Here is a 24,715-nt window from a genome sequence, read left to right as displayed (position 1 = left end):
GTTGGGGGGGTGTGGAATTGGTGACTGTGGCAGAGAGTAAAAATAGAGACAAATGTTTCCCCTCCCTGAATCCCCTAACTTTGCATTGACCTTGCAGATCCTTACATCAAGAGGTGGCCTGTGTCTTTTTTTCTTGAATCCGCTATATGACTTGTTTTGGTCCATAGCACCTTGGCAAAGACAGTGCAAGCAAAAGCGAGGAAGGTGTTTACCCGCTGGGGCATGTACTCTTGCTAGTCTTGGAACCCCGGCGCCACGTGATCACAGCAGATGAGCCTTATGCCCCAATCATCCCTGTAGCCCCAACTGATGGCCAACCAACCCCTAGGGGTCGTGTCACCAAGACCACCAGCAGCAACTGACCACAGACACGTGACAGTCCAGCCAACACGAGCAGAGTAGCCCAGCCCAAGCTGTCAGTCACCAACAACTTGTTACGTAAATGAATGGTTGTTTTAAGCCTCTAAACTTTGAGGCGTTGTTTTCATAGCAAAAGCTAACTGATAGCCATGCTCGGGAAGAGAGCTACAGGGCAGAGCGTCAATCAAAATGGTTTGGTCAACAGTGATCTTTGGTGGTGGTTACTAGATCATGGGAGCCCTAGGACTGAAACAGAAGCATGGCCCATTTAATGAAAAGAATTCTGGCAAACAGAAAGTTGGGTCACCAACCCCGCAGGTCATATCCCCAGAGTCCCTAGGATGAAGTGGAGGCCAGGTACCACAAGGAAGGCTGCTATGGTAACATCATAATTATGTACTGTAAATCTTCCTAACTATCCCCCAAAGGACCTGCAGTGATTTCCCAAGGTAACTGTTCAGTGGAGAAATAAAAATCCATACTGTCCAGGGATTATTGGACGATGGCTCTGAGCTAGCACTAATCCAGGGGACTCAGAGCAACACTATTGCCCACAGAGCAAGGGCTAAAGGAGGGCAAGTGATAAATGGAGTTTTGGCTTAAATCCAACTCATAGTGGGCCTAGGGGGCATACAAATTCACTCTGTAGTAATTTCCCAAGTTCCTGGGTTTTCTTTTTTTTTTTTTTAATGTTTATTTGTTTTTGAGAGAAAGAGAGCATGAGTGGGGGAGGGGCAAAGAGAGGGGGACAGAGCATCCAAAGGTTGCTCCCCCCTGACAGCCGCAAGCCCAACTCAGGGCTCAAATTCACGAACCGCAAGATCATGACCCCAGCCGAAGTTGGACGCTTAACTGGCCGAGCCACGCAGGCACCCCTCAAGTTCCCGGGTTTTCAGTTGTAACAGAGGTAACCAGCAACTGGCAAAACACCCCAACTGGCCTCCTGACCTGTGGGGTGAGAATTTTTCTGTTAGGAAGGGCCAGATGGAAGGCTGGAACTCACTCTCCTTTACAATCCTAGCAGTAATAGCAAACATACATTATTTTGTGTCAGTCGGTCTTCCAAACCCTTTACGTATACTAACATTTCATTCCTCAGAACAACGTTACCAAAACAACAACAACAACAACATTACGAAGTAGACACTATTATACACATTTTACAGAAAATGAAATCAAGGCATTGAAAGTTTAAGCAACTGGCCCAAGGTTGTTTGTAATTGGTGGAACCAGAATCTAAACCAGAATCCATGCTCTTAACCACTATGCTGTCCTCTCCAAAGAGCAGACCAAAACCAATACTATATGCATGGGGGACTCCCAGAAATTAGGGCTACCATCGAGACTAAAAATTCCACGGTAGTGATCCCCATCACATCCCTGATGGATGTACTTGTTTGGCTAGTGGAGGATACAGGAGGATCCTGAAAAGAAGTGGTATATATGACTTGGCCTTCAGCTGGTTCTAGGGGCACACGTAAGGTGTCATGAGCAATGGTTCACACTCCTCGTATGTCTTTGCCACACTGCCTTCCTTTTCTCGACCCACACTATGGTTTCATGGGGACTCCAGCGGACAGAATTGTGTCCCTGCCACATTCGTGCGTTGACGTCCTAACCTCCAGTATCACAGAATGTGACTATATTTAGAGATAAGGCCTTTAAACAGGTAATTAAGGTGAAACGAGGTCATCAAGGTAAGTGATAATCCAACGTGACTGGTGTTCTTATAAGAAGAGGAGATTAGGACATAGGCCCAGAGGGAAGACTGTGTGAAGATACATGAAGAAACCAGCCAAGGAAAGAGGGCTTCAGAAGAAATCAACTCTGCCGATATCTTGATCTCTGACTTCTAAGCTTCCAGAACTATGAGAAGATAAATTTCTGCTTTTTAAGCCACCCGGCATGTGGTACTTTGTTATGGCCACCCTAGCCTGCTGATACAGGGACCTCTCTATAACCAGTTGTATTAGTCAGGGTTCCCTAAAAATTTAACCAATAAAAAGTCATATGTGGTGGGCCCTCTAATGGCCACAGGGTATAAACACATTTGTGTTCCGTATAAATGCCCACCAGAGGTCATGAACTGTTCTCGAGGACTCACAATTATCATGTGAACAATATGGCTCGCTCAGGGGCCATGTAAAAAGTGGCCATGGTTGCAGAGACAGAGGCTTTCCATGGGCTCAGTTATATGGACTTCCCCTCACCAAGTCTGATCTAGCTATCAGAACAATTGAGTGTCCAATTCCAACCTGCCAAGAGCAGAGGCCAACGCTGACCACCCCCCACCTCCTCCAAATGTACCATTTTCTTTTGGCGGGAGGAGGCTCCAATCAGCCATCTGCTGGGAGGATGATTACAATGGGCCCCTTCCATCATGGAGGGTGCTGCAGTGTGGATTTATCTTCCATGCCTACAACACCTCAACAGATACCACGTTTGTGGGCCTACGCACAATCATGATATCCCATACAACACTGCTTCTGATGACAGAACTCATTTTACAGCAAAATAAGGCAAGAAAGAGCTCAAGAGAATTCACACTGGTCGTACCTTATCCCGGCCATGTCTTATTTTTCATCATCTGGAATGGTGGATTGCCTGTTCAACATCCATTTGCAGGTAGTTTCTATCTGTTCCCTTGATTTTAGCCTCTGCTGATTTAGGGGTCTGATTATTAGTCTACCAGTAGAAACTACAAGACTCCATTGGACTGAATGAATGTTGAGACTGCAGCCGAGCTATTTAAGCTACACATGTCACTGGACCAACGGGAAAAATAGGACTTTGATTGCTGTGATTGATCCTGATCATCAAGGGATGTTTGGTTGCTTTTATGCAATGCAGGCAGGGAGGATTAAGCCTGAAGGTGCGCCCCCCCCCCAATACTGCAATGTTCAGTGGTAAAAGTTGATGAAAGATTACAGCAACACCATATAGGCAGGACTACAAAGGGCTCATATCTCTCAGAAATGAAGCTTTACCTCAGTCCACCAGGCAAAGAGAACTTGGTAGCTGAGAGACTGGTTGAGGGCAAGAGAAAACAGAATGGGTAGTAGAAGAAAAGTTATAAATATCAACTATGGCCTTGTAACTAGTTTCAGAAACAAAATGGAAGTGGTTGTTCATATGTTTTTCTTTCCTTATTTTGGAGTGTGTGTGTGTGTGTGTGTGCGCGCGCGCGCGTGCACGCGCGTGTTGTTGGTATGTTAATGTATTCTCTTTGCCCTGCCCCTTATATAGGGTGTGTTGACGGTAGTTGAAATTTACAGTTTAGCCCACAAATGACAGAATATCAGTACGCGATTGTGACAAACTTAAAGAAGGATGAACATTGTTCAGCTATCATTTTTACATTTTTACATTTTCTTTTTCTGAATAAGCTCTATGGCCAATGTGGGGCTTGAACTCTGGACCCCAAGATCAAGAGTCACATGCTCTACTTACTGACCCAGCCAGGCGCCCCTCAACAGTCTTGAATTTAGAACTGGATGTGATCATGTGTGAGACTTTTGAGAAGAAGTTGAGTGGGATTTGTTTTGTACAAAGCATAGTTGTACAATGTGAAGTGGGAGCATGTGATTGTAGGAGAGGAAAAGTTTTCCCTTCTTCCCTTCTAGATTCCTGGGCTGGTCTAATAATTAAATTGACATAAGACAGATTAACAAGAGAAAAACAAATTTCATTTCATACATACGGGAGCTCACAAAAACACAAGAATCAAGAAATGACCAACGCAGGCAGCTTTTATACCTTTTAAACAAAGAAACAATACATTTGTGAAGAACCTGATGAGACAAAGAAGTTTGGGATTAGGGTAGTGAATTGGTGAAGGAACAGAGTTTGTTTATAAAGCCTTCTTGGCTCTGAATTCCCTACTTCTGGTGATAAGGATGCCTTCTACTCTCCTGGTACAGGGATGGTACCTTTCACATGGGAAATTAATTTCCTGTTTTCAGGGGGGCAGAGGGGGGTCAGAGTGTCCTTCTCGCACTGGCTCTTTCTTAAGTGACTTTATTATTTCTTCCCTCCCACCTCCCCTGCCTATGTCCTCTTTTTTTTTCACTAGGTTTTCACGCCCAACATGGAGCCCATACCCCTCTCTTAAGTAACTTTAATTCACAATAATCAATATGCCAAAGTGGCATATTTTAGGGCAGACTGCCCTGAACCCCACCTTTTTTAAAAAAAGTAATCTCTACACCCAACATGGGACTTGAACTCACAACCCCAAGGTCAAGGGTCACATGCTCTACCAACTGAGCCAGGCACCTCTGAACCCCAACATTGTTGTTGCTGTTTGTTTTATTTAGAATTTTAAGTGTGGAAAAAGACTGTATAGGCACTCCTCATTATTTGAAACTAATCTATTACTGGAAATATGTTGGATGTCACATTTTTGGATGGCAGAATTCTATCTTTTGTTCATTTATTTTTTTTTATTTTTTTTAATGTTTTTATTTATCTTTGAGACAGAGAGAGACAGAGTGTGAGGAGGGGAGGGGCAGAGAGAGAGGGAGACACAGAATCCGAAGCAGGCTCCAGGCTCCGAGCTGTCGGCACAGAGCCCGACGCGGGGCTCGAACTCACGGACCGTGAGATCATGCCCCGAGCTGAAGTCGGACGATTAACCGACTGAGCCACCCAGGCACCCCTCTTTTGTTCATTTAAATGGGAAAAATAATAATGCTTCTCATCTCATCCAAAACAATTTTCCCAAATATCACTAAAACACCAAAGGTTTCTGCATAATATAAAGCATTTATAACCCAACCGTCTAATTATTTAATATTTCATGGCGATTTCATACAGTGTGCAATGTGAATTATATTCTCCTTCCACACTGCAGGAAACACATTCTGTAACATAAATAGGACGAAGTCTTATGTTTGCATTTTACCTATTTTATTTTGTAAACTACCATACCATAATGTAACAGCGTGGTATTGAAGAAGAGATAAACACACGTACCAATGGAACAAAATAGAGTCCAGAAATCGACTTACACATATATGGCTAGCTGATACTTTACAAAGATGAAGAAGCAATTCAAAGCTTTTTTGCCTTTCAGCAAACATGTTGAAATAATTGAACGTCAATAGTCAAAAAAAAAAAAAAAAAAAAAAAGAAAGAAAGAAAGAAAGAAAGAAAAATTGTGCCTTGACCTAAAAAATAACACCTTATTCAAAAATTCATCCAAACTGGATTACAAATCTAAATGTGAAACATAAAGCTGCAAACATTCTCAGAAGAAAGGACAGGAAAAGCTGTGTGTGCCCTGGGATTGAGCAAAGAGTTTTTATACATGACATAAAAGTATGATCCACAAAAGAAACAATTGGTAGATTAGACTTTATCAAAATGAAAAACCTGTGCTCTTTGGAAGTCGCTGGTAAGGAAATGAAAAGACAGGGTGATGTCAAGAATTCTACCAGCTCTGAGAGTTTACCATAGGTATAGGCTAAAAAGTTAACTTGTTACTGCTTCGCCGATATTGGCCAAAGACACAAGATTCCCGAGTCTGAGAAAATGCCCTTATTGCTCCCAGCAAAGCAACTTCCAGGGGATCTGCCGAGTGCCCGTGCTGGTTTCCCACGCTCCCGAAGTCCCACGGAGGTGATGCAGCAGACTTATCATGGGTGTTGGCGCACGCAGTGGACTCCAGTGTAGGACAGCAAGTGGAAACAAGCCTTGTCTGTGTGGGGGGAGACATCACCTCATCCCTCAAGGCTGTTTGCCGTGACGCAAAAACAATCTCGAGAAAAGCCAGGTAAAGAGCAGTCAGGGCCTTCCAGTCTTGGCACGCCCGGCAAAAAAATGTGCGAAGGCACCGACGGCCCGGCCCGTGGTGGATTGCCTCCCCCAACACTGCACCCTTTAGCCCATCACATTCTTAGCCAAATTTGAATTTTTACATGAGCATGCCACTGATTCATCAGAACACCAGCGTGTGGGGTCAAATCTGCTTAATTTGTCTTATAAACGATTTTCATCCCTGCCTCCCAGAGTCCTGGTCTCACCCAACTCTGAAAAAGTCCCCGGGGACTAAGTCTTCTTTGAAACTGTAAGGATATAGTCCAAGGCCAGACTGTTAGCCATCACACATAACCCAGGGCCACCCAAGTGTCACAAGCATAGGAATTGTACTGCATCCCATGTTGACACGTGTGACTTTTCAGGAGCTCCCATTCATGACGTCAGGAATAAAATAGTCTCCGGCCAGCATATGCACACGAGTTTTTCTGTTTTCATAGCACGTGGAAGGGGACTACAGACTCAGGAGCAGGTCGGAGTGTCAGTGCAGCTGCTGTTTGACTCCAGTGGCAATGCCGGACCCAGGGAACAAGAGCAGTATTGATTGTCCCCTATCCTTCAGAGGTCTAACGGAATTCTCTCCCAAGCTCCTAGCGTTGGCACTTTTCCTCCACCGCCACACAGTCGCTATGTCCCGTACAAACACCTGTAACTTCGTCTTACCTTCAATCAGCCCCTGCTGTTTTCATCCTAAGCGTTGCCAAGAGATCCCTTGCTGGGGACCTGCGTTCAGTGACCAAATTGCCCCACCAAGGTGTGAGGACCCAGAGGAAGCAGAGGCAGGTAGCGTTCCAGAGCTCCACGATAGCAGATACTAATGCAGTGCGGAAAGTGCATCAAACCGTTTTGACTATTGGCCCGTTCCGGGGTGACGCCCGAGGAAAAAAGACGCACCGTTTGTCAGGCTGCAAGTGGATTGGAGAGCGGAAAGCACGCCACAGATAAGACTGATGGAAGCCGCAACACTGTGCTGGGAGTCAGCTGATCAGACCGGAACGGCAACGTGTGACCTGAAAACGTATCAAAAGTGGTGAGACCATTGGTAGCACCGAGAGGTACACACAGTCCGAGGTCTGATGTAGTCAACCTGTCAGGAGCGAGCAGGGTCAATGCCGAGTGCCACGTGGTCTCCTTCGTTGCAAGAGTCACAAATGTGGCCTGTCGCAGTGGCTTCTGCATCAGAAACATAGGGTCCTGTACTTTGTGCCCAGTCCCTGACGGTAGATGTGCCGCCATGTCTGATGGCAATCTGGGTAGTGCAGGCTTGATCAGCAGCTTGATTTTAGTTGGTCTCATTGGAGAACGGCCCTTTACTGTGGGCATCTCTGTGAGTGACCCAGACAGTCCCATAAGCATCCGTAGTCGGTTTCCACACTCTGTGACTCCAAAGAGAGGTGTCTTTTTTTTTTTAAGTAGTCTCTACACCCAAAGTGGGGCTCGTACTCACAACCCAGAGATCCGGAGTCACATGGTTTTCCAACCGAACCAGCCAGGTGCCCCAAGAAAGGTGTCTTTTTAAAAAATAAAGTTTATGTATTTATTTTGAGGCGGGGAGAGAGAGAGAGAGAGATAGTGAGCTCAAGTGAGGGAGAGGCAGAGAGAGAGGGAGAGAGAATCCCAGGCAGGCTCTGCACTGTCAGCACAGAGCCCGACGTGGGGCTCAAACGCACCAACCACGAGATCATGACCTGAGCTGAAGTTGGACACTTAAGTGACCGAGCCACCCAGGTGCCCCGAAAGGTGTCTTTAATCTGCCAGTCTAACTCTTTCAACTGGCAGATTAAATGGCTAGGCCATCAACAACAGCCCCAGGGTCGGTAAAAATATAACAGGTTTCATCAAGGGAAGGATTGGCCGAACTTGTACTTGTGAGAGCAGCCGAGTCCTGCCCATGGAGCGGGAGTGTGGAGCCAGGGAGTTGATCACGCTAAATACTGACAGCCACCCCCTCACACGCACTGTAATAAATCACAGGGGAATTTGTCGACTTGTGTCAGTGCCCTGAGCGGGAGATTCTCTTCTGATGCTTTATGAGCATTTGTAGTACAAGCCTGGAACACATCACTGTCCTTATACGTTTTCACAACAGTGGATTGAATCGGTACAGAGGGCCCCATCCACAGGGTCACTTGAAGTGCTTTTCTTCACTGAGAGCTTGATCCAGACCCTAATCAGTTAAATTCAGCAGCTTTACTCAAACCCTAATCAGTTAAATTCAGCAGCTCTGGGCATTTCTGCCTGGGAGGAGGGAATGGGGAGGGGACAGGACTGGAGGAGGTCAGCATGAGGGAAAGGGCTGGAGGCTTTTCCTCCTTCCTCTCCTAGCCCCAAGAGGTACCTGCACATCTCTCTCCTCCCCCTGTGTCTCCTCACACACGGACACCTCAAGCCCTTGGCCACGTCTGTGACCAGCGCCCTTTGCTGGGGACTCGGATGCTTGTTGCCAACAGTCATAAAAGCTGAAGTCCTCCCCCCTGCAAGTTCCCCTCCGTACCCCTTTATAAAGCAGCTGAAATCCTGGTGGAGGAGGAAGCAGTCATCCGGGGGTGTGGAGGGAGACAGAGGTCTGCAACAGTAAGCCAAGCTTCCGATTCTGAATGGCTGCCCACTTGGGCTCAACAAATGAACATCTGATGTTTTTCATTACCTACCTACCTACCTACCTACCTGTTCATCCTTGGTTCTGACACTGTATTTCGACTTCGGTGACCCCTTTGAATCAGCCACCATAGTCATAGTCGCTTCTACACAGGGCTCCATGGCTTGCTGTCCTACTGTCATGGTAACACAACCCTTCCTCTGCCCACCCAGAAGACAGGGATCAAGAACTAAGGTACTCAAGTTCCAGAAAAAGAGATCACACTTGTAGTTACCAGGGGCAGGGGTGGTGGCAGGGAGGTGCCCTTGGGGAAGGTGCTCAAGAGGTGCAAACTTCCAGGTATAAGACAAGTAAGTACTAGGGATGTAATATACAACATGATGACTACAGCTAACACAGCTGTGCGATAGGGAAGTTGTTAAGAGAGTGAATCCTAATTTTACCGACTGGCCCATCATGGCTACTAACTCTGGAAATGGAACAGGTGAGCCCTTGCGCTGTGGGGCCAACTGCTCTGGCCCAGAGAATCCTGAGGGTGCTGGACAAATCGAGACCACAGCTCCTGGTGGAGTTTGCCAAATTGTTGCCAAACTCTGGCAAGTTCGTCACGAGAGAAGCCAACTAACTCAAGAGACAAAGGTTTGGAAAAGAGAAAGAGAGAAATGTATTTCAGGTGCCAACATCGGCGGGTGGGAGGGAGGTATGGGGGTGGGGGTGTGGTCCGTATGTATTCAGCCCATGATCGAGGGCAGGGAAGGGGATGCATTGGGTGTGGTCTTCTAGGCATCCATTCCACTGCTGTCGGGGCTTTTCTGGTCTGGCGGTTGGAATGTTCCAGTCATCGTCAATGCCCCAAGAAAATGCAATAAGAAATAAGCGCAATGGGTTCTAGTTGAAGCATGAGTTAAGCGGTCTTGTCTCTTTTTGATTGTAACTGTTGGGGTCTACAGATGAGCAGGAGGGCTCGCTAACACTAAGAGTTCTGTCGTCACAAAGAAAACATTTTTTTCTCCATTTCTTTCTATTGTATCTATATGAGATGATGGATGTTAACTAAACCTATTGTGGTAATCATTTCACAATATATGTAGGCCAAGCCTTTACGCTGTCCACCTGAAACTCATACAGTGATCCCACTAAAACCACAGGAGCAGAGGGAGGACTATGGTACCCAGTGGAGTTTTCCACAGTTGGAGTGTGCACTGATGTGGGAAACAAAGGCAAGACAAAAAATTCAATTTCCTTACTACTTACAGCCCACTGACAAGTCCTTGAAACAGGCAGACTGACCTCCCTCTAGGAGCTCAGCTGCCTCGATGTTGACACTTTGCTAAGGGCAAAAGGCAATCTTAGCTTAACATTATCCTGACCTCCAGGATCCTGTTAAGTCTTCTTTTTTTTTAATTTTTTAAAAAATGTTTATTTATCTTTGAGAGAGAGAGAGAGAGAGAGAGAGATCGAGCAGGAGAGGAGCAGAGAGAGGGAGATACAGAATCCGAAGCAGGCTGCAGGTTCTGAGCTGTCAGCACAGAGTCCGATGCGGGGCTTGAACCCACAAACTGTGAGATCATGACCTGAGCCGAAGTCGGACACTTAACCGACTGAGCCACCCAGGTGCCCCATAATATATAAAAACCCTTTGGAGACTTCCTTTATCTCTACACGCCCCACCCCCCGATATATGTGAACAATTATCCTCCAAGCATACGGCCCACTGACATATATCTGAAGGGTCTCATGACTAACAGTTTACTAGACACTAGTAAATGACCCCTCAAGGTCCTGGAAACCTTGCTTCCAAATTCCTTAAAGACTTAGGCTATCCCTAACTCCCTCCCAACTTGCAAGTATATAATCAGCCATGCCTCACAACCCCAGTACAGCTCTTTCTGCCCACAAGTCCTGTGCCTGTACTTTAATAAAACTGATGGGGTTTTGGAGTGGTGGGGGTCAGGAGCTGAGAGCCAAAAAGAATTTTGGAGACGTCTCTGGTGCAAAAAGGTGATCTTATTAAAGCACGGGGATAGGACCCAGGGGCAGAAAGAGCTGTACTGGGGTTGTGAGGAGGGACTGATTATATACTATGGAATTGGGAGAGAGGAAGGTAAAAGAGAGGCCTCCAGAAGGCTTTGATATGCTAAAGAGGACTCCTAAGATGCCAGAGGCCTTGCTATTGTCCAGAAGCTAAGGTTGTTTTCTGGGTGGTAAGGTATTAACATTAAGACAGTAGGCAGTTCTGGAGAAATGTTATACTCTGCCTATCTCAAGGATGTGTCAATGGGCTGCAGGCTATAAGGAAATTTAATTTGACTGCCATTTCCTTCTTGCCTTTGTTCCCCACATCACTATGGAGGGGAGGGTGATATTGGAGCTCCAGAAAACGGAGTCTGTAGGTTTCTGGAGATTAAGCTATTGACAAGATTGCCTTTTTCTTGTAATGTACTAAGACATTTGTAAACGGATGGAGACTTGTCCTGCAGGACTGTGACCTCTATCAGTTAACTATTGGTTTTTCCCTTTCCTTAGTTCTTGGGCAGCCAGGAGTGCCCGAGGAAAGTCACATATATCCCACCTGGGCAGGGGGAGGCGGGTTGCGGGGTATCAGCTTGCCTTATGCTCCCTCATCAAAACCGCCTGTTTGCACCGAAGATGTCTCAAGAATTCTTTCCTGACCTCTGAACCCCAACCTTTCCACATCATGCGCTGTCGTTAAAATTATAAATGTTCAGGCTTGAAGCCTCCCACCTGTGAGTCCGTGTGAGGATGAAGAGAGAGCCCGGGGCTTCTGCTCGGGGGCTTGGGGTGATCATTTCCTTCTGGCCATCCCTCATCACAAGCAGTGGCTTACCCTGGGTGTGTGTGTGTGGGTGTGTGTGTGTGTGTGTGTGTGTCGGGGGTGTACCCATTCTGGGCCTGATGCACTTGTGTCTGCTTTTGCGGTGAGACAGGAGGCAGGCCACCTCGGCATTTCACTGTTGCAGCCCAGAGAGAATGGCCGAGGAGTGGAGTGTGCGCTTTCCAAGATGTAGGACATCCTTATCATGGCAGCAAGCTTCTTGTCAGCTTCCCTTTACCCCCACTCCCCACCACACCCCAGTTCACGATAGAAGAAACAGGGTAGCTGAAGAGCCTAAGGGGAGGCAACGTTTAACCTCATCAGCAGTGACGGGGAGCAAATTTCGCCACCCCAAAATACACTTCTTTGGCATATTTATTATTCTCCCCAAACCCAGTTATAAGTTACCATTTTGTGATGAGGTTTTTGGGGTGATGGGGTTGGTTCGGAGCCGACGGCCAAAAAAAGAATTCTTGAGACGTCTTTGGTGCGAAAAAGGTGATTTTATGAAAGCACAGGGACAGGACCCGTGGGCCGGAAGAGCTGCCCTGGGACCATGAGGAGAGACTGGTTCTATAGTTGGGAGTTGGGGGACCTAAAACCTAGGGTTTCCAGAGATTTTCATATGCTAAAGAAGACTCCCAGGCTACTGGAGGCCTAGCTATTGTCAAGCTAAGATTGTTTTTCCCTCTAGGTAGGCATTAACATTAAGACAGTAGGGGGTTCCCGGAGAAAGGTCACACTCCGTATTTGCCTCAAGGATGTGTCAAAGGGCTGCAAGTTATAAGGAAATTTAATTTGACTGCCATTTCCTTCTTGCCTTTGTTCCCCACATCACTATGGAGGGGAGGGTGATGTTGGGGCTCCAGGAAACTGAGTCCACAGATTTCTGGAGATTAGGCTATTGATAAGATTGCCCTTTGCTTGTAGTTTACTGAGATATTTGTAAACTGATGGAGATTTCTGTCCTGCAGAACTGTGATCTCTATCAGTTAACCATTCGTTTTCTTTCCTTTCCTTTGTCCTTGGGCAGCCAGGCGTGCCTGAGGAATATCACACATATCCCAAGGCGGGGGTGGCATTTGTGGGGTATCAGCTTGCCTTATCCCCCTCATCATTTTGTATCGGACATTTCCATTTATAGGAGAAATCTCCATTTGTAAGAGTGTCTCCTCCTCTGTTCCAGGAAGAGGGGGATGGCTCGAAACCTATAGAAACTTTTACCAGTGGAAAGGGTAACGATTTAAATTTGCATAACTTAAACTTAACAAACTTACCCTGGTCCACCGTACTTTTCCCCATTGTTAGCCTCCCCAAACTGACTCCCCACCCCCAACATCTTCCTCTTTTTTAGTTTATTTACTTTTTTTTTTTTTTTAGTAATTTCTATACCCCATGTGGGGCTTGAACTCACGACCCTGAGATCAAGAGTCACATGCTCTCGTAACTGAGCCAGCAGGCACTCCCCCCTTTTGTCTTCAGCTGAAGGCGGAAGTTAAGGTGATGCCTTCAGCCATTTTGTAGAGTTACCCTGGTTTCCTGGGTCTCTTCCCACATACACCAGAGATACACATTGTTAGTAACAAAAAACCAAGTCCATTTAAAAGATTCAATTGGCTTTATTAAACGATTCATGAATTGGGCCCCATCCCATCTAGCAAATAGAGGGCGCTTCAAGGAGTCCCACAAAGTGGAAGGTTTTAACAGGGGGGTGGGGCAAGAAGTCACTAGGGAAAAAACAAAGCCAAAAAAACCCAAAAGATTGTTCCAGACAAGGTGGCTTTACTTTCGGGGGGGGGGGGGAGAAGCAAGGGGTCTTATCATGCAGATTACCTCACCTTTCTTTGGAGAATCAGGACGCTGACTCCTTGGTGCTGACCGAAAAATTCCTGACTGTTTAAGACCACATTTCTGGGGGGAGGCTGAAACTGCAGTTAGATTAGGTATTCACCCCCAGTTCGGCAACTCGGTCTACGTGACACCAACTTGGGCCTGGGGTTTTCTTGTTAAAGAACATGTTATTAAACTTTCGTTTTTTCTCCTGCTAATCTGTCTCAACCAAGAAAGAATCCACTGAGAATATAAGCAAATGGGCATTTAGTTGGGCAACTAAAATTGCAATTTGGGAGACACAGAGTCCGGTAGAGACACTAGATTCGTGTTCGCAGGAAGATTAAGAGGGGGCCGAGTTCCAACGGCTAAGTGACAATCCTAGTTCTCCTGTAGGTCCTCAAAGCAAAACAGGGATTGAAACAAGGTTAACTGGGATTGGTTGGGTTAATATGTAAATGTGGGACTGAAATTTGTTCCCGGGTTGGCTTTCACAGTGGAGAATGTGAAGGGAGTTAAGTCCAGGCTGAGGGCTGCACCCGGCTTGAGAAGTTTATCGTTTACAGTTTCACCCACTGAGGACGTGCATAAATTCTGCCTCCTTCGTGGCCTCCCTACCCTCTTTTAAGAGAGATTCTCTTCGGTAGGCTGGCTTGCTCGGTTTGGAAATCTACTTTTACATCTGTTTTACATCAATTGAATTAATAGACCAGCCAAAGAACCTAGGAGGTGGAAAGGAATTTTTGTTTTCTTCCCAACAGTAGCTAAGGAGCATGCCCCTTACATTCTATTTATTACACACTACCCGGTTTATTTCCTCTGCAACCCGTATCTGCGGGCTTATTGGTGTCTTATTCCCTGGGTTTCCAGTGTCCGGAGCGTGAGGCCGAATCAACGCTCAGTAAATATTTGTTCTACATCTGATTGTTGAAGAGGTACAATTTAAACCAACTATGATGTAATATGTTGCCTGTCACATTGGCAGAGATTTCGAAAGATAGTGCTACAAAGAAAACCGCAGGGCCATAATGGAGCCACTAAACTAAGGCCCCAAGTCAGTAAACCCAGGATTAATACCCAACCCGACTGCAGCTTCAACCATCCTAGGAATGTAACCTTTCGCCAGTCAACACGGGAATTTCCTGGTCAGCACTAGGAAATTTACTGATAGACGCTTTCCGTTTCCTTTAGGAGGATGACCTTGCCTAAAACAATGGATTCTTTGCTATAATAATTTCCTTTTCTCCCCTGCTCCCTCTTTACTTTTAAAAACCTTTCCCGTTCCGTAGCCCTCTGGATCTCCTTTCTGTTTGCTAGATGGAATGCTGTCCGATTCATAAGTAGTTTAATAAAGCCAATTAGATCTTTAAATTTTACTGGGTTGAATTTTGTTGTTTTAACAATAGGAACAGCGTTGCAAATGACAGGGCAAAGAGTATCTGTCACCCTCTTTGTGGAAAGTAACTTGGCAATGTGTGTCCCGAACCTAAAAGGATGGCATTGCCTTTGAGCCGGCAATCCCTCTTAGAGTCATCGATAACTTACAATGAAGGGCTTATCAATGATGTTGAAGGGGAGCAGACTTTGCTGTCCCCAATTATTTTGCCTCTTTGGCATATTTATTTTGGGCTGATTATTTTTGAGAGGCTGCAGACATAGGAGAGGCTCTGAAAACAAAGAAGTTACCCCTTCATAAAAGACATTTACATTTACTTATTTCTAAATGTTTATTTATTTATTTTGAGAGAGAGAGCACAAGCAGGGGGAGGGGGAGGGAGAGAGAGAGGAGAAAGAGAATCCCAAGTAGGCCCTGCAATGTCAGCGCAGAGCCCGACAAGGGGCTCGATCCCACGCACTGTGAGATCATGACCTGAGCCAAAAGCAAGAGTCAGATCCTTAACTGACTGGGCCACCCAGGAGCTGCAAGAGACATTTACATTTATAAGAGAAATCTCCATTTTGGAAATTTTTTTTTAATTTTTTATTAAAAAAAAATTTTTTTTTTACATTTATTTGTTTTTGAGACAGAGACAGAGCATGAACAGGGGAGGGTCAGAGAAAGAGGGAGACACAGAATCTGAAACAGGCTCCAGGCTCTGAGCTGTCAGCACAGAGCCCGACGCGGGGCTCGAACCCACAGACCGTGAGATCATGACCTGAGCCGGAGTCGGACGCTTAACCGACTGAGCCACCCAGGCGCCCCAAAATTTTTTTTATTTTAGAGGGAGCACGTGTGTGTGTGGGAGAGGGGCAGAGGGAGAGAGAGAGATAAAGAGAGGGAACTCCAAGTAGGCTCCATGCTCAACGTGGAGTCCAACATGGGGCTCGATCCCACGACCCTGGTATCAAGGCCTGAGCTCACATCAAGAGTCACTCAACCAACTGAGCCACCCAGGCACTCTAGAAATCTCCATTTGAATGGGTTTCTCCTTCGCTGTACCAGGAAGGGTATGACTCTGAATCTCCAGAAACTTACCAAAGGAAAAGACAGCAACTTAAATCTGCATAATAACCTTATCCTTGTTTACTGTGCTTTTTCTCATAGCCTCCCATAACTGGCACCTCCTACCTCCAACATCATTATCTTTAGCTGGAGATAGTATTTAAAGTGGTAGCTTAGGCCATTTGGGGGAATTAGTCCATTTTCCTGGATATACATATTATTTAAATTGTTTTTCTTCTGTTAATCTTTTATTTTTTTAAGGTTATTTATTTGTTTTGAGAGAGAGAGAGCACTAGCAAGGGAGGAGCAGAGAGAGAGAAGGAGAGAGAGAATCCCAAGCAGCGTCCACACTGTCACTACAAAGCCCAACTTGGGGCTTGAACTCACAGACCGTGAGATCAGGGCTTGATCTGAAATCAAGAGTCGGATGCTTAACCACCTGAGCCGCCCAGGCACCCCTCTATCTTTTATTATCAGGGAGAGTTCTGAACTTATAATCTAGAAAGTTAGAGGGAAAATTTTTCCTCCCCTTCTGTATGTACAAAAATTTAACCACAATGATGTTAGATAGGTTTTTTTTTTTTTTGATAATTAAATAGAAAATAATGCCACAGAAGGATATATAACACCTAGGAAAGATTTTTACAAGATTTTGTTACAGAGTAGAAACAAGATAGTATGTAGAGAAATAGTACATTTAAAAAGTTTTATTTACATTTAGGTAAAGGGGAAAAAGAATGTAAACAAAATGTTGTAATGTTCTGAGTGGTTATCAGAGGTATGGGCTATCAGGTGATTTTTATTTTCTACTCTTGGTTTATCTATATTTTCCAAATGTTGCATACTTTGTCATAAGAAAGAGACAGTTAGTGGGGTGCCTAGGTGGCTCAGTCGGTTGGGCAACCGACTTCGGCTCAGGTCATGATCTCACTGTTCATGGGTTCGAGCCCCGCATGGGGCTCTGTGCTGACAGCTCAGAGCCTGGAGCCTGCTTCGGAGTCTGCGTCTCCCCTTCTCTCTGCCCCTCCCCTGCTCATGCTCTGTGTCTCTCTGTCTCTCAATAATAAATAAAAGTTAAAAAAATTAAAAACGTGGATATTTCTCAAGACATTAAAAAAAAAAGAGAGAGAGACAGAGAGGGAGACAGTTAGAATTTACTAAACTAAGGCAGTTTTGCCCCCTGGTGGCTCATTCAGTAATCGTCTGTCTTTAGTCCGAGGGAGGAATGTCGTCATCCACCCAAATTAGAGAGTAGACAAAACTGCAGGCTTTAATCCCAAGGCAGAACTTTCAAGATTCACAAGTCCTTTGGTAGGACAAGCGGTTGGGCCCTAAAGGAGTGGTTCCGTGGAAGTCTAATTGTTACCTTTGACTATATGACAACATGCTCTCAGCTGCCACGAGACAGAAGGAGACACCAACAGCAGGAAGAGAAAAGAGGTTCCTGAATCAGCCGGGCACTTGCGCCGGGGCCCCTGCAATCGCCGGATAGAGGGGGCAGGAGATCGGAATTGGGGCTGGTGCCTTGGGGCTGGGGAAGAGGGGAGCCACTGAAGCGAAAGCGGGGCAGAACGGATTTGGGGACTGTCTATGAGGCACCAGTAAGAGCGTGGGCATGAAGAGCACTCCCCCCGAGTGCTCTCATATAGGCCACAAAACTGGGGGCCGGTGGTGGAACCAGCAAGAGAACCGACGGGAGCAAAGGGGAAGGTAAGGAGCTCAGTTAAGGACCAGAGGCCACTGAATCCGGTCACGCAACCAAAGCCTTCTCACAGACATGTCCTACATCATCATCATCAAGGGCCACCTTCCTCTCCTCCAGGTTCTTAGGGGTCCATGGTTCCTCTTCAGGGGCCCAGGGAGACCCTCACATTTTCCATAAATAGTGATTTCCCAGCTGACCTCTCCTTATCCATCGAGTGTAACAGGAAACGGTTAGCACTGGGTCCGGGTCTGGGCCTGGGGATGCCCCTATCTTAGGACTGTCAGGTTTTCCCAGGGGGAGAAACATAAGGGGGAGAGGAGAGAACTCACTGACATAGGAACACTCTCCCAGGGTTCAAGGTTTAATGTCCTGGCAATGACCTGTGGATCCAGTCCTGCTTGAAGCTGGAGAACAGGGGAATGGGGCGGACAAACAATGGCTGCAATCAATGAAGTGAACATGCCAGAACAGATTACATATTGGGGAAGGAATCAGAAAGTTCAAGGTGTCACAGATGTGGCAATTTTATAGTGAAGTTACAATGTGAGCCCAGATAATCTGCTACCTGGCTATGTTCCCTGGAGGGCCCAGGAGACCGTCGTTCACCAGGAAGGCACCAGTAAGCAGGGGCACCAGTTTCCCTGTGAAGGTCAATGGTGGTTGTCGTCTGTAGACCAGGACTGACAGTAGGAGATGCTGTGGTGGAGCTGGGCCCCCTTACGTCAATGAAGGTTCTGGCAGGAGCCAATGACGATACTTAACTGGCCTAGGCAAGATCGAAGTCATTGATACTTAACTGGCCTAGGCAAGATCGAAGTCATTATCAAAATAGGCCCTGTCGTGGGCTGAATTGCGTCTTCCCCAAGTTCATGTGTGGAAGTCTTAACCCCTAGTACCTCAAACGACTGTGTTTGGATACAGTTTGAATAGTGTTTTTGAAAAGATAATTAAGGCAAAATGAGATCATAGAGGTGGGTCCTAATCCAATATCTGGTGTCCTTACAAGAAGAGGAGATCAGGACACAGACACCCACAGAGGGAAGACATGTGAAGACACGGAGAAAGCAGCCATCTATAAGCCACGGAGAGAGGCCTCAGATGAAACCAAACCTCGTGACGCCTTGATGTCAGATTTGTAGCCTCCAGAGCTGTGAGGAAATACATTCCTGTTGTTCAGTCACCCAGTGTGTCGTACTTTAATATGGCAGCCTGAGTAGACTAATACAGGCCACAAAACTGGAGAAGCAACCAGAATGCCTTGACCTGCAGTAATCTGTAGTGATGGTGAATAGACATGGTATTCTTAGGGACAAGCGAGGGTGTGGCCAACTAGGGTGATAGTTGACTTGTACACGCCCTAGAAATTTCAATGCGGGGAGCAAAAGGCCGGTGTCAGCCATTGCAACAGAAAATCATGATCCTTCGTCCAGTTTCGAGATCTAAGTCAGTTCACAGACCCAGAGTCCAGCAATTGAAGGGAAGGATGAGTACCTTTGGGGAAGCACTCTGCAGTGCTATGGAAATCATATGTAATGAATATTCCCCCAATGCTTCTCCAAAGGTTCCAGTGTCCATTTACCTTCAGTTACACTGGGAAGGAGGTTCAAGCAAGCTGGTTACTCACCAAGGCCAGCACTCATATGACGAGGAGCACAAAGAAGCTGTAGGTGGAAACAGGACAGTAGTATGTTGCCATGGACTGAATATTTGTGTCCTCCCACAATTCATATTTTGAAGTCTTCACTTTCTTTTTTTTTTTATTTTGTTTATTTTATTTTATTTTTTCAATATATGAAATTTATTTTCAAATGGGTTTCCATGAAGCCTTCACTTTCAAGGTGATAGTGCATGGACCAAGAAATGGCTATGTGAGGCTATAACCAGGAAGGGAGCCCTCACCAATCACCACCAGGATCTGGTCATGCTGTCTCCGTGATTTGGGACTTCCGGGCTCCAGAGCCATGAGAAATACATGTTTGTTGTTGAAGCCACCCGGTCTATGGTATTTGTTATGGCAGCCTGAACCGACTAAGACTTATCTCAGAGTCAGACAAATCATCATCAGGGAGTATCCAGAAGGCAGACATCAAGGTGAGACAGTGCGTCAAAAGCAGTTAATACCCAGCAGCACAGAAGTGCGCGTAATTCTTGGCAATTCCGTTACCCGATCGTTTAAGCTCGACTTGTGATAACTTTAAAAAAATATTTGCACGAATTCCTGAGTCTAAAGCTGTCTGATTACATTCTTTTCTATCATTGGTCTCTTGGTTGCTATCAATACCAGGGTCCTGGACTATACAAACTTGAGTGTTGACTCATTTGCAGTCCTTTTGTTTCTACAGTTTTTTTTTTTTTTTTTTTTGGAATGATGCCACATTCTATGATATCTCAACTGCCTAGAAAGTATCATCATTTAATAAAACCATCTTGTTCATTTAAAATGCAAGTAGTGGTGCGCCTGGGTGGTTCAGTCAGTTAAGCATCTGACACTTGACTTAGGTTCAGGTCATGATCTCATGGTCGTGAGGTGGAGCCCCGTGTCCAGCTCGCTCGCTCTCTCTCTCTCTCTCTCTCTCTCTTTCCCTCTGCCCCTCTCCTCTCCTGCTTGCTCTCATCCCCCCGCCCCGTCTCAATCAATCAATCAAATAAAATGCAAGTAGCTGGAGAAAATAGACCCACAGCATCAAGATGTGGCTTGGCCAATATCTTCACCAAAGAAACAAAGATTATACACAGTGGCTGCAGCATTTTTGCTAATTCATATCAGCTTAACAAAGTTTTATGGCATTTCCTGGCACCCACCTTTTAACACAGAAAATCCTTGGGCCTAGTGAATCCTGATGAGACGATCTTAGCATGGCTTTGCGAGCCCCCGTGCAACTGGATTGGCTTAAAGGATGGTGTTGCTTGCAGCTTAAAATCTTCGTAAATGAATGCTGAGTGTTTGTTGTTATTCTTACACGAATGCTCTGAAGAAAGGAATTTTCATATTGACATTAATGGGATTCCTGCAACACTTTAATAAGTCGTGCTGCAGGCACTTAGCAAGGAGCTTAAGGTGGAGTTTTTTCCCCTTCTTCTAGGGCTACAGTAACCATATATATTTTTTAAGATTTTATTTTTAAGTAATGTCTACACCCAACATGGGGCTCGAACTTACAGTCCTGCGACCAAGAGTCGCAGGCTCTGCCGACTGAGCCGGCCAGGTGCCCCTATCGTAACCATATTTTTAAGATTATTGTTTTCTATCACGGAAGAGAGTTTTGTGCTGTACATAAACTGAGTACCACATGTGTTTTTTTTTTTTTCAACCTGTCGACTCATACTGAGTTATGCCCTCATACGGAAGGGAAAACCTTTATGTTAGATCTGAGGGCCAAGGCCCAGTTTACTGCAGTGGGGCCACCCAGACAGTGACGATCTGAGAAGTAAAGCTGGAGTCTTCCCATAAAGAGTGGCAACAGGCACGAGGGACGGATACAGCTGTAGAGTCCCAAGCAAGGAGGTGGCTTTCGGTTAGGGTGTGTGGTCAGAGTGAGTTGAGGGGTTCCAACTGGAAGTGACAAGAAGTTTATCTTTTTTTAATGTTTATTTTTGAGAGAGAGAGAGAGAGAGAGAGAGCAGGGGAGAGGCAGAGAGAGGGAGACACAGAATCTGAAGCAGGCTCCAGGCTCTGAGCTGTCAGCACAGAGCCCGATGTGGGGCTCGAACTCACAAATCATAAGATAGTGATGTGAGCCAAAGTGGGACGTTTAACCTACTGAACCACCCAGGCACCGGGAAGTATATCTTGACAGAATCTTAAAGCAGGGAATGAACCAGAGCCTGTGCAGATTTATTCTGAAGAAGCAGGCCCCTGGTAGCTAAAGAGGGAGGAAAGTCACCAAATGGGAAGGATACAGAGACCTAACACTTACACTGGACGCCCTTGAGTCTCCACTGGAATCTCACTGTTACCGCATGATGACGTCTTCTCCTCCCCACGTCCTTGACACACACATGTCATGGACGGCACATAGGTCTCAGGGTTGAGTGGACCTGCCTTCAAGTCATGGTCCTGTCATTTATTTATCTGCTCTGTGACTTTGGACACACTACGTGCCCTCTCTGTTCTTCAATTCCTTCATCCATAAACTAGGAATAACAAGAATACTTACCTTATAAGGTGTTTTTAGGATTAATAGAGGCATTGAAAGTGTAACAGATTGGGATGCCTGGGCGGCTCAGTTGGCTAAGCGTACCGCTTCAGTTCAGGTTATGATCCCACGGTTCGTGGGTTCGAGCCCTGCATCAGGCTCTGTGCTGACAGCTCAGAGCCTGGAGCCTGCTTCAGATTCTCTCTCTCTCTCTCTCTCTCTCTCTCTCTTCCCTTACCCTACTCATGCTCTATCTCTCTCTACCTCTGTCTCTCAAGAATAAATAAACATTAAAAAAAATTTAAAAAAAATTTTTTTTAACGTTTATTTATTTTTGAGACAGAGAGAGACAGAGCATGAACGGGGGAGGGGCAGAGAGAGAGGGAGACACAGAACTGGAAGCAGGCTCCAGGCTCTGAGCCATCAGCCCAGAGCCCGACACGGGGCTCGAACTCACGGACCGCGAGATCGTGACCTGAGCTGAAGTCGGACGCTTAACCGACTGAGCCACCCAGGCGCCCCTAAAAAAATTTTTTTTTTTAAAAAGAAAGTGTAACAGTTTATTGAGGTGTCTCAACTCACTGGGGTTCATATGTAAAATGGTTTCATTTTATTTATTTCCTATTTCCCAGTAGATATCCCTCAACTGCGCTGTGCCCCTGATGGAGGCATAATACCACATTCTGTTGAGGTGTGAAACTCATTGCCCTCGTACTATGGTAGTTTTTGGCCAGACCATGGGTCAATCTGATCTATCCTTTGGGGACAATTCCTGGCCTTGCAGACATAAGCCATATACGCAAGAATCAGGACATCCAGGGGCCTATTCTTGGCCCTGCCTGCCAATCCCCCAGGCCTCCACTGCTCCAGAAGCTTCTTCCTCTCTGCCCCGGCAGCAGCAAGTACAGTGCCAGCGCGTTCTCTTCACAGGTTTCAGGGAAACCCCGTCTTAGTGAGACGCTGGGTCACTTCCAAGCCTTACTTTTATGAGCAGGTCTCTTAGAGTGTCTCCTCTCTCTGCTTGGGGAAGGAAAACGTTGTGAAGCCCCAAATTAGACCTCTTATATCAGCTGGGCACTGGGGCAGAGAGCTGGTTTCTCCCCAGCGAGATCGGGGGGGCTGGTGGCTGGTCCTAACAGCTGCTGGTCCTCTGAACTCAGAATATGGGGTAATGAGTGTCTTTTGCCTCAAGTTTTGGGCCCTGAGCTGCGGTCCCTGAAATATAGGCATCGGACCAGTAGTCTCCAGGGGCTCCAGATGGGGCTAGGGCATTGACTGGGAAGGGGTGTGCAGAAACTTCTGGAGGTGATGGAACATTCCACATCTTATGCTGGTGGTGATTCTGTGATACAATTCACGGGACCGTGCACCTAAAAAGGGTGAATTTTACTGAATCTAAATTATACCCTAATCAAAGGGAAATAAAAAGCCAGGGGACAGGGAAAATCGTCTCCTCGGGGAACAGTATCCTATCGCAAGGGCAAGCGCTTGCGCCTGGCACATAGCAGTCAAGAAATGGTGGCTCCTGTCCCCGGTGTGGGCCAGCTGTACTCCTCAAAGTACGCATCTAGTCACCCTGTCGCTGCCTCTCCTGGGCTGTCCTGTGATTGTGAGAGTGGCACCTCTAATGCCCACGCTGGTGAGGTTCCTATTTCGGTGCGTCTCTGGCAGAGGGAAGGCCGCTTCAGCGTTCCTGCAGGGGGTTCCTGAAGGCTGGGAGCCGGGCGGAGGTGCAGAAGCCCTCCAAAGAGGAAACAACCCTGCCTACGACCTCCCGGGAGACTGGCCGGGTCGGTACTTTGGGCCCTGCCCTCCACGCTGCCTTTCCCGACCCTCCTGCAGAGACGCAGGACCTCACCCTGAGCCAGACCCACTTATTCTCATATGGAGCATGCCTCCCTGTTTTCAACGGAAAGTTTAAAATATTTTATTTCCATATTTCAAGCTCTTCAGGCTTGACACTTTGGAAAAGGAGGCCTTGCCCAAGGCTATCGAAGAGCAGTTATAGAGGAAATGCGTGACCGCCTGGGGCGGGCAAGGCGTCCGTGAAAGTCAGATGTCAACTGGGATCACCCTGTCACGTGAGATTCTCATATAATTGGCTTAACCCCCTGTCCCACATCCACAGGGACCCTACCATGTGTCTGGGCACTCTGAGGAGAACCTGCTTTTCTCCTAATTATACGCCTCTGGCTCCAAGTTCTTGCTTGGGCTGAGTTAGCTCAGGGAACAGATGTTCTCACCATCTCACCCACACTAACCCTGTTCCCCGCCCTGGAGACTGGGGACTGTAGAAATTAAGAGCTCTGCCCTGGCTGCACATTTGCGTCACCTGTGGAGCTTTTAAAACTCCCAATGCCAAGGCTGTAACCTGAGCCGGTTCCATCAGAATCTCTGGCAGTGGAACCCAGGCATCAGTATTTTTTAAAGCTCTCCAGATGCCAGTGTTGTGCAGCCAAAGTTGAGAAACAGTGGTTTCGAAGTTCAGACAGACTTGGGTTCATTTTTTTTTTTTTTTAAGTAGGCTCCGTGCCCAACATGGGGCTTGAACTCATGACCCTGAGATCAGAAGCCACATGCTCTACCGACTGAGCCAGCCAGGCGCCCCGACCTGGGTTCATTTCTTACAACTACAAGTGAATCTATAATTAAGTCAAAGTGAAAAGTTCTTTGGAAAGCCAATTTCACAGAGAAATAAGTGTGGGATGATTGATTCGCTTTCTATTCATGCCCTCAAAAGGATACACACATAGATATGTGTTTCTCTATGCTTAAAATTTTCCAGAAGGCCATACAAGGTATGATTAGTAGCAGTAGTTTTGTGGCCCTGTGGTAAGGAGACCTCCTTTTTCAATATACATCCTCTTATACTCTCAATTAGTTTAACAATGTATATATTTCCTTTTTGATTTTATCCATTTTTTCAAGTTTTTTTTAAAGTAATCTCTGTACCCCAAGTGGGGCTCAAACTCACAACCCCAAGATCAAG

General features: G+C 46.3%; 1 non-coding gene across 1 annotated transcript; it reads right to left on the bottom strand.

Moving 5' to 3' along the window:
• Positions 1-24,256: 24,256 nt before the first annotated feature.
• TRNAR-UCU lies at positions 24,257-24,329 on the bottom strand. Its single transcript has one exon. It is a non-coding gene; the product is annotated as a tRNA-Arg (tRNA).
• Between the last annotated feature and the right edge of the window lie 386 nt (positions 24,330-24,715).

The sequence above is a fragment of the Lynx canadensis genome, chromosome X, assembly GCF_007474595.2.
Source record: "Lynx canadensis isolate LIC74 chromosome X, mLynCan4.pri.v2, whole genome shotgun sequence".
Lineage (NCBI taxonomy): Eukaryota > Metazoa > Chordata > Mammalia > Carnivora > Felidae > Lynx > Lynx canadensis.
This window is presented reverse-complemented; position numbering and strand designations above follow the sequence as displayed.